Below are 10,983 nucleotides of genomic sequence, written 5' to 3' on the forward strand. Positions count from 1 at the left end.
AACAATCATTGCTAGAAATCTAGACGTTTGTACCACATAGTGTTGTGTCCAAATATTGCTGTCATGTCATGAGTGTGATGGACTCTAACCGTTCCTTGAGATTATCATTAAGGGCATAGATCATGTGGCTCGTCTCATATGTCAGTGCAAGGAAATGGTCTCCTTCCCATCCCCTGCTTTTACTGTGAGCTCTCTGGCTAGATTCTTTACCCTGTCACGAGGATGGAGAGAGAGTTCAGGACTGAAATCTGAAGAGGCTAGATCTGCATGGGCTTTAAAGGTTAAGGCAAGCAATGAGATCGACTGATGAGAATGAAGACCACGTGTTCATCACTTGTGCCTCCTTCCTTCCTTCCTTTCTTCCTTCCTTCCTTCCTTCCTTCCTTCCTTCCTTCCTTCCTTCCTTCCTTCCTTTCTTTCTTCCTCTCTTTCTTCTTGTCATGAACATTGCGCAAAAGCTTTACCATCTCTGTACTAAGATTTATTTAAAATGTCACAACATATTTAATACAATAGATGAGTTTGAAGAGATAGCTCAAAGGTTAAGAGCATGGACTGCTATCTCAGAGGACCCAGTTTCAATTCCCAGTAACCACGTGGTAATCACAACCATCTTTAATCTCAGCATCTTCTTCTAGTCTTGTCAAGCACTAAACCCATGTGGTGTGCAGTCATATTTGCAGGAAAAGTCCCCATACATATGACATAAAGAATTAAAAGTTTTTAAAACACAACAAAAAAAAATCTATCTTCTTAATCATATTAAGATTTGGAGCTCATTGATGTTAAGTATATTGCCAATGTTATGCAATGTGTCTCTAAAACATTTTCATCTTGCAAAACTGAAACTCAAGGCCTATTGAACACTTCATCAATTTCTCCATCTTCCTAGAGGTTGTATTTTAGAACCACCAACAAGCATTCCTCTAGGGTCAGTGTTTACACAAAACCACTAATCACCACAATATGAATTGCTTCCTTCCTTCCTACTAATCTCAAGAACATAAAAGTCACTCTGAAATAGATATGTTCTTAGTTTTTGTTAGCTAGAGCTCGGAGTGTCTCTGCTCACGTTTGCAACTACTGATATGCACAAGGACCCAGAAAACAAGACATGGGACAATCAATGGCTGTCACTGACAAAAATTAAAAGGTAAACATTTTAAAATGACAAGATTGTGCCAAGATAATTCTAAGACTTTGGAGAGCCTGAACCACATAGAGCAGCACGTGCTAGGATGTGGATGGTCCCCTCTGGAGTAGCAAAGCAGTGGACGCACCAACCGCCCTAAAATACACACACACACACACACACACACACACACACACACACACACACACACTTCCCTGTTGTCAAACCAGGAATAAGAGGTATAGTAAATAGACAAACTATTTTGGTAACTTGGTTTTGTTGAATAATGGCATATTTTAGATATCTTTCCATATCTGTATACCTGTAAACCTGGTAAGTTTTACATTGCAATGAGCATCTTGCGAGCGGGACTGACTGGACACAGGGTATGTATGTATATACATATATATATATATATATATATATATATATATATATATACTGCATAACACACTGATGCTCCTGATGCCACTAGGATGAAGGAAGAGGTGTTGGAAAGATGGAGGACCGTAGGTGGTCTTTTGGGGGCTTTTTTTGTTTTTGTTTTGTTTTTAATTGATTTGGGGGTGTTTCTTTTATGGGATGATGCTGCAGGGGTGAGGGGAGGATATGGAGGGACTGGGAGGTGAGTGAGATTGGGGTGCGTGATGTGAAATTCCCAAAGAATCAATAGTTTTCAACTGTATAAATGTTTATGGTTTACTTTGCCTGGTTGTTTTTGATAGAAATTCTGGTCACTTCAAATATTTTGCTATTACTAGCACCGCTATGATAAACAATTATAACTATTTTAACTCTGCCTATAGACTTTTTACCATGAGTTTAATATGCACATGTGCATTACATGTGTATATTACTTAATATTAATTTTCATGAATAAACATAGACCTACAGCATCACGCTAGAGACTATTCATTATTTATTACATAGAACTAATTTGTTTAACCAGTGCCCAACTGTTGCGCATTTGTGTTGCGTTTCATTTTTTTCTCTATAATAAATAATGAAGTTGAACACCTGTCTACTTAAATCTTTGTGCATTGGCCAAATTTACTTTTTTCTTTGTATTAAGAATGGACACTTCTTCCACCAGGACCATATTGATCTGAGTGGCCTGGTTTGCCACCAAGGTCATGGTGACAGCCAAGTCTGAGCTGCTACCAAGAGCCATGTCTGGGTCCACAATCCTGCTGCAGTTGGGGGTTTGCGGTATGTCCATAGCTGTGTTGTCATAGGGGGTCATAGAAACCATGTGTGTTGAAATCCAAGGGCCTTGCTGAGCCAGCCTCACCCCTCACTGGCCCTAAAATAGCTGCCACCCCACCCCCACACTCAGGGGAGATGGCCCAACCCCTCACCATGGGTATGGGAGAGCATTCCATGGCATGGACCTAGGAGAGCTGGCTCTCGCCCTCATCCCAGTGACCTGGACCAACCAGCTCAGCTTCCACCCAGAGCCACATCGTAGACTTTGAATTGGCTCACCCTAACATCTACCCCATCCATGACCTGCTGGAGTGCATGAAGGGATGGCTTCTGTGGAACAATAACCACCAGATCTCCAGGACTAGGGGCAGCAGCAGGACACCTGAGAGGAGTTTAGTGATGATGGTGTGTCGAAGGCCTTGAAGCAGACCAGTGACTCATTGCAATGAACATTTGGCCAGTGGTGCTGACTGGACAACAGGGTATATATACTGCATGACACACCGTAGCACCCAGTGCCACTAGAATGAATAAAGAGGTATTGGAAAGACCGAGGATCGGGGTGACTCTTTTGTTTTGTTTTATATTTATTTGGGAGGGTGTTTCTTTTGGGGAGAGATGCTGTAGGGATGAAAGGAGAATATGGAAGAACTGGGAGGTGTGTGGGATTGAGTCCATAAGATGAAATTCCAAAAGAATCAATAAATAATATTTTTTTTAAAAAAAGAATGGACACATCTTTTAAAGAAAGTTTCAAACTATTCATTTTTCCCTCCATATTTGCTGAACAAACATTCTCAAATATGATAATTTGGAGAGAAACATTTGGACCACATGGGTAGATGGATTCCTAACTATGTGCCTGGCTGGTATTGTGAGCAGACTAAGAGTGTCCTAAGGCCTCAAACATGTAAATGTCACACTATCACAGAACAAAACAGCTACAGAACAGATGGACTTAAGGTTGCTAGTCAGCTGACCTAAGGGAGACTATCTGGAGTCCAGTATAATCACAAGAATCCTTAAAACTGGAAAAGGAAGGCGAAGGAGAATCAGATTCGGGAAGAATAGTCAAAGAGATGGAAGCAAGTGTCCAAGAGGCAGGGAATGGACAAAGCCTCTGAAAAGCGGAAAAGGCAAGGAGAAATCTGACTCTCCCTGGGAGCCTCCAGAAGGAACCAGCCTTCTAGACCCCCCCAGACACCCTAATCTTAGCTCAGTTAGGACATCTTATCTCCAGAATTCTATAATACATTTGAATTGTTTGAAGCAACCCAGTTAGTGGTAAATAATTACTATGGTAATAGAAAACTGATACACCTAGTTATTATGAGAGTGAGACATTGGGTGAGGGTAGTTCTTACCCCTAGAGACCCTGATTGAGCATAGTCTAGAGAAGAGCTAAGGGAAATATATAGATTCAGCAAGCCCCCTAGTGGTACCTCTGTCTCCAGGTTTGGGTGGGCCTTGGTGTGGCTAACATGAATCTGTGGAAGAACTATCTCCTGTTTTGTACACAGTCACTTGCTAGCTTGGAAGATGATCTGAGAAGGTGGTTGAAAATATGGCTGAGAATTTATTTGGGGTACCACTTTGACATCATTCTTAACTCTACTTCCGAGTGACAGTGTTGCTCAACCTCATCTATGTTTCCAGCTTTAGTTGCATCACCTCAAACACAGTGGGCATCTGTTCACTGAGCCTTGGGTTTTCTGTCTGTGTGTTATCACTCAAAGTATTTGTGTTAGCTGGAGGTTCCAGAATACGGGGCTGTGGGAGGCTTGTGAGGGTTTGATAGGTGACAGCTGCAGGGGGAAAACAGATAAAGGAGCAGGATTGAACAGAGACGTTGACCACGCTTCAGAACTGACAAAATCTCAGCCATCTCACAGGAATTTTGGAATAAATGTTGCCCATTGGAGAAGCTCCAATCAAGCAGGAGAAGTAGTCTTACAGTTGTTGGCAAGGTTGAAGAGGTTCTTAGATTTCTAGTAGATGGATGACTTCAAATGACTACAATATCTGCAACTAAGTGGAAAATGTTGCTTTTAGTTTTTTTTTTAAATGTACCTACTTTTATTTAAAAGATGGCATCTCATTTAGCCTAGACTCTCCTGGGATTAATTCACTATATAGCACAGGAGGGCAACAAAGTCATGGTGATCCTCCTGAGTCAGCTACTATAACCACAGGCCCCTCATCCTTTTTGGACAGGGTCTCACTCTCTAGTCCTGTGTAGCCTGGAACTCACTAGGTAGACCAGGCTGGCCTTGAACTCAGAGATTCACATGCCTCTGCCCTCTGGGTGTTGGGAATAACAGCTGTGAGTGCCACCACCCAGTCCATATATTTCCATTTTGAAGGTTGATCCTGGCTGTATCTCTATCTGCTCTGTTCTTCAGTCACCTAGACCATGGCACTTTCTTTGAGATCCAGTAAATAATTGCTGATAGATCTTATAACTGCCATGTTTATTTCAAAAGACAGGCTCTCGTAGCTAGAAATGACCTTAGAGATCAACTTATTTTACACATGGGGGAACTAAGAGTGCTGAGGTAGGGAAGGGGATTGTTGGATAAAAATGAACAATTCAAGATGGCACAGCTAACTATGGAGGTAACCAGAACCCAGGCGACCTAAATCTTAGGAAAATGCTTGCAATTGCCTTAAGAAAACCTTCCATTTTTATTTTGTTTTGAACAAAGTTGGAGTTTATTAAGAATAAGCATTAAAGTTGGGTGTCATGCCTCCTAATGTAATTTCACCACTTGGGAAGTAGAGACAAGAGAATCAAAAGTTCAAGACAATCCTTGGCTACATAGTACTTTGCTTCTGCTTGGGCTACAGGAGACCTTGTCTCAAAAAAAAAAAAAAAAAAAGAAAAGATTAAGTTGTTTGTGTTTGTTTGTTGGTTGGCTTGTTTGTGAACTTTTGTTGTTATTATTGTTGTTTGTTTTATGTAGCTCTGGCTGGCCTGGAACTCACTATGTAGACAAGGCTGGTCTCAAACTCATATAGATCTACCTTTCTCTCCGTCCTGATTGCTGGGATTAAAAGTATCTTCAACCACACCTGTCAAGATTAAGTTTAAATATAACTTTAAGCAAAAAAGGGGAGAGGGGGATGTAGAATGGGAGGAGGGAAGGAGAGACCCACAAAAAGACTGACTTAAGAATCAATTGTACATACCCAAGAGTGGGTTTTGATTTCTTCAGAGAATCACCAGGGCTTCCCATTTTGAAAATTAATGGTGTTGGTCAGTGGTGGTGCACACTCAAGAGGCAGAGGCAGGTAGCTCTCTGAATTTGAGGCTAGCCTGGTCTACAGAGTGAGTTCCAGGACAACCAGCAACTTCACAGAGAAAGCCTGTCTCAAAAACAAAAGAAGAAAGAAGAAAGAAAGAAAGAAAGAAAGAAAGAAGAAAGAGTGAGAAAGGAAGGAAGGAAATAAATAAAGATTTAATGAAATGTCACATGCAACCCGATTAAAATGAAGAAAAAGTAACCAAATTTATTTTTAAGAAATTTTTTTATTTTGATTATTCTTCTCTAATACATTGCATCCAAACCAGTTTTGTCTACCTCCACTCTTCCAGTTGCCCCCCCCCCACCTCTCTTCTCCCCATATCCACTTCTCTTTTGTTTTCCTTCAGCAAAGAGCAGGCCTTCCAGGGATATCAACTGAACATATAGTAAGCTACAATAAGACTGGGCACAAACCCTCATATCAAGGCTGGATGAGGCAACCCAGTAGAAGAAAAATAGTCCCAAAAAGCAGGCAAAAGAGTCAGAGACACCCTCACTCCCACTGTTAGGAGTCCCAAGAAGACCAAATTACTCGTCCATAAAATATTTGCAGGGCCGTGCCATGCAGTCTCCCTGATTGTTCATTCAGTCTCTGTGAGCCCCTATGAGCCCTGCTTAGTTGATTCTGTGGGTTTTCTTGTGGCATCCTTACCCCTCTGGCTCCTACAATTTTTCCTCCACTCTTTCCCCCAGGGTTTCCTGAGCTCTTCCTAATGTTTGGCTATGTATCTCTGCATCTGTTTCCATAGTTGCTGAATGAAGGCTCTCTGATGATGATTATGCCAGGCTCTGGTCTATGAGTATAGTAGAGTATCAAGAACCATTTCATTGACTTTTGTTTTCCAGCTGTGTTTGGTTCTATCCTCGCTTTCTGGGCTGCCCAACCTCTGGCTCCTGACCATCCAGGCAGTGTCAGGCATGGGCTCCCTCTCCTGGAATGGGCCTCAAGTTAGACCAGAGTCATTCATTGGCCACTCCTACAAGTTCTGTGACACCATTTCCCTAGCACATCTTGCAAGCAGAACAGATAGAAGGTTTTGTGACTGGGTTGATGTCCCCGTCCTACCACTGGAAGTCTTGCCTGGTTACAGAAGACGGTTCAGACTCCGTACCCCACATTACTAAGAGTGTTAATTGTGGTCACCCTCATAGATTCTGAGGAATTTCCACTGAGAAGATTCTTGAGATTTTATTTAAAAGAGGAATATGGTATGTACTCACTCATAAGTGGATTCTAGCCATAAACAAAGGACATTGAGCCTATAATTCGTGATCCTAGAGATGCTAAATAAGAAGGTGAACCCAAATAAAAACATAGTTATCCTCCTGGATATTGGAAATAGACAAAAATCACGGGGCAAAAGTTGGGATCAGGGGGATGGGGGGGGGTTGGGGGGAAGGGAATATGGGGGAAAAGAAGGGAGAAGGGGAGGATTGGGGAGAGCTTGGGGGAATGGGATAATTGAGATGGAGGAAGGGTGGATATGGGAGCAGGGAAGAAGATATCTTAACTAAGGGAGCCATTTTAAGGTTGGCAAGCGTCTTGGCTCTAGAGGGATTCCCAGGTGTCCAAGAGGATTTCCCCAGCTAGGTCCATGGGCAGCAGAGAAGAGGGTGCCTGAACTGGCCTTCTCCCATAGCCACAATGATGAATATTTTGCATATCACCATAGAACCTTCATCTGGCGAGGGATGGAGATAGAGACAGAAACCCACATCGGAGTACTGGACTGAGCTCCCAAAGCCCATATGAAGAGCAGAAGGAGGGAGAACATGAGCAAGAAAGTCAGGACAGTGAGGGGTGTGCCGACCCACGGAGACAGTGGGGCTGATCTAAGGGGAGCTCACCAAGGCCAACTGGACTGGGACTGATAGAGCATGTGATCAAACTGAACTCTCTGAAGGTGGCTGACTAAGAAGCCAATGATAATGGCACTGGGTTTTGATTCTACTGCACGCACTGGCTTTTGGGGAGCCTAGTCTGTTGGGATGCTCACCTTCCTAGACCTGGATGGAGGGGGGGGGGCTTGGACTTCCCACAAGGCAGGGCACCCTGACTTCTCTTAGGACTGGAGAGGGAGGGGGAGGGGGAGGGAAATGGGAGGATGGGAGGAGGTAGAAATTTTAAATAAATAAATAAAAATTTTAAAAAGGGAAAATAAAAGAAAGAATGTTCACGAAAATGCCATTTCTGAGTTTATTTTCTAGAATCACCACTGGTCTATTTTTTACCAAAAAACCATAGTGACATGCTATTTTAATATATTACCATTAAACTGGGATTGGATAAAATGCTTGCCATCCAAGCATGAAAACAAGAGAGTTCAGATGCCCAGTATCCATGCAAAAGCCAGGCATCGTAGCACAGGCTCACCCTAACACTGGGAGGGATCAGGCAAAGATAGAGATCAGACTATCTAATTACTTCAATCACTGATGTTAACTGTGGACATTTTGTTAGAAAAAGGCCATCATTTATGGTCTACATGGGAGAAACTCCTGTTTATTGTAATTAGCACTTTGCAGGACTGATTTCACCTTTCTACTGATTTCACCTTTCACTCTTCACTCACAACACTGCTCTCGAGAATGAAAACAATGTTTAAATGGAAGTAAACTTCCATTGCATCTGCAAATGACATTCCCACTTGGAACTTTTTCGTTTTCGATTTATTTCTTTTTATTTTATGTGAATGGATGTTTTACTTGCAAGTTGTGTCTGCACCATGTGCATGCAGTGCCCACGGAGGCCAGAAGGTAGCAGATCCCACTCCTAGAACGGGTGCTGAGAATCAAACCTGGTATCCTTGAAAGATCAATAAAGCTCTTAATTGCTGAGTCATCTCCCTAGTCCCTCACTTGGAACTTTTTATTTATTTTCTGGATGGGTTTCATGCATGTGCATAATGACTTTTATTTTTGCCCCATCGACCTCTTCCATCCTCCTACTGCTTCCAGCGAAACCCTTCTTCCCAAGCAATCTCCTCCTGCTTCCGTGTCTTTTGTGTGTTTTTGAACCGTTGAATTTCATTCAGATTGTCTATCAACATTTCATCTTGGATGGAGTAGGAGGCTCATGTGGACTTCTATTTGGGAGTTTTAAGATGGTCTTTATTCAGGTGAATCAAGGAAATCAAACTGAAGACCCAGATGAAAATTCACGCATCCATGGACACCTGATTTTTAATAAAGAAGCTAGAAATACACAATGGAAAAAGAACACAACTAATAAGTGGTGATGATCTAACTGGATGTCAGCATGCAGAAGAATGCAAATAAATCCATACCTATCACCATACACAAACCTCAAGTCCAAGTGGATAAAAGACCTCAACAGAAATTCAGATATACTGAACATGATAGAAGAGAATGTGAGGAATAGCCTTGACTACATTGGGGCAGGAGACAACTTCCTGAACAGAATATCAGTAGCACGGGCAATAAAATCAACACTTAATAAATGGAATCTCATGAAACTGAAAAGCTTCTGTAAGGCAAAGGTTACTGTGAAGAAGCTGAAACAGCAGCTTACAAAATGGGAAAAGAGGGTCACGTGCTCTCTCCTCAGAACGGTGGAGGCCGTGCAGCATTACCGTTACTCTGAGCAAAGAACTGTGGGCAGAGGAAGTCGGGGTTAGAGAGGATTGGGAGACAGACACTTTGCTGTGCTTAAATTGAAGTCAAGGGTGCAAACATGCAGAGCAATAAAACCTTTAACTTGGAGAAGCAGAACCATACTCCAAGGAAGCACCATCAACATCACCACCAGCAGCACCATCAGCAGCAGCAGCAGCAGCAGCAGCAACCACCCCCACCAATACCTGCAAATGGACAGCAGGCCAGCAGCCAGAATGAAGTTTTAACCATTGACCTGAAGAACTTTAGGAAACCAGGAGAGAAGACTTTCACCCAACGAAGCCGTCTCTTTGTGGGCAATCTTCCTCCTGACATCACTGAGGAGGAAATGAGGAAACTTTTTGAGAAATATGGGAAAGCAGGCGAGGTTTTCATTCATAAGGATAAAGGCTTTGGCTTTATTCACTTGGAAACACGAACCCTAGCGGAAATTGTCAAAGTGGAGTTGGATAATATGTCACTCCGTGGAAAGCAGCTACGTGTGCGCTTTGCCTGTCATAGTGCATCCCTTACAGTCCGCAACCTTCCTCAGTATGTGTCCAACAAACTGCTGGAAGAAGCCTTTTCTGTGTTTGGCCAGGTGGAGAGGGCTGTGGTCATTGTAGATGACCGAGGAAGGCCCTCGGGGTAAGGCGTTGTTGAGTTCTCGGGGAAGCCAGCTGCTCGGAAAGCTCTGGACAGATGCAGTAAAGGCTCCTTCTTGCAAACCACATATCCTCGGCCTGTGACTGTGGAACCTATGGACCAGTTAGAAGATGAGGAGGGACTTCCAGAAAAGCTGGTTATAAAAAACCAGCAATTTCACAAGGAGCGAGAACTGCATAGCCGGGGTCCTTTGAGTATGAGTATGCCATGCTCTGGAAGGCACTCACTGAGATGGAGAAGCAGGATCAAGTGGAGGCTCGTGAGAAACCGGAGATGGAGATGGGGGCAGCACTCCATGAGCACCAGGTTATGCTAATGAGGCAGGATTTGATGAGGCGTCAAGAAGAGCTTCTGAGAATGGAGGAGCTGCATAACCAAGAGGTTCAGAAATGAAAGCAGCTAGAGCTCAGGCAGGAGGAGGAACGCAGGCACTGTGAGGAAGAAATCCGGCGGCAACGAGAAGAAATGATGCAGCGACAGCAGGAAGGATTCAAGGGAACCTTCCCTGATGTGAGAGAACAAGAGATACGGATGGGCCAAATGGCTATGGGAGGTGCTATGGGCATAAACAGTAGAGGCGCCATGCCCCCTGCTCCTGTGCCAACTGGTACCCCAGCTCCTCCAGGACCTGCCGCTATGATGCCAGATGGAACTTTGGGATTGACCCCACCAACAACTGAACATTTCGGCCAAGATGCTACAATGAAAGGAATTGGAGCAATTGGTGGAAATCCTCCGGCTTCCAACCGTCCAGCTCCTGGAGCTGAATTTGCTCCAAATAAATGCAGCCAATACTAAATAAAAGTTGCAGTGTCTAGTTTCCCGCAACCCTTAAAAGAAAGGTTCTTTTTGGACTAGCCAGAATTCTACCCTGGAAAAGTGTTAGGGGTTCTTCACAATAGATAAGTCTTCCCTGCCTGTAATACTCTAGGGAGTATGCTTGAAGACAGAGGGCAAGGGAGGGGTGTTATTTAACAAATCAAAGTCTGTGGTATATTGCTTCCTCAAGTCTGTCTGGTGCATTCCTGAAATGTGTTGATTGTTGAGGGCCTTGAACCA

At 43.3% G+C, this 10,983-nt stretch overlaps 1 pseudogene; it reads left to right on the top strand.

The window, feature by feature from the left end:
- The first annotated feature begins 9,337 nt into the window (after window positions 1-9,337).
- Window positions 9,338-10,722, top strand: LOC121437376 (annotated as a pseudogene).
- Window positions 10,723-10,983: the final 261 nt, after the last annotated feature.

Source organism: Microtus oregoni, unplaced genomic scaffold (genome assembly GCF_018167655.1).
Source record: "Microtus oregoni isolate MIOR12 unplaced genomic scaffold, Mior012 000052F_002, whole genome shotgun sequence".
Classification (NCBI taxonomy): Eukaryota; Metazoa; Chordata; class Mammalia; order Rodentia; family Cricetidae; genus Microtus; species Microtus oregoni.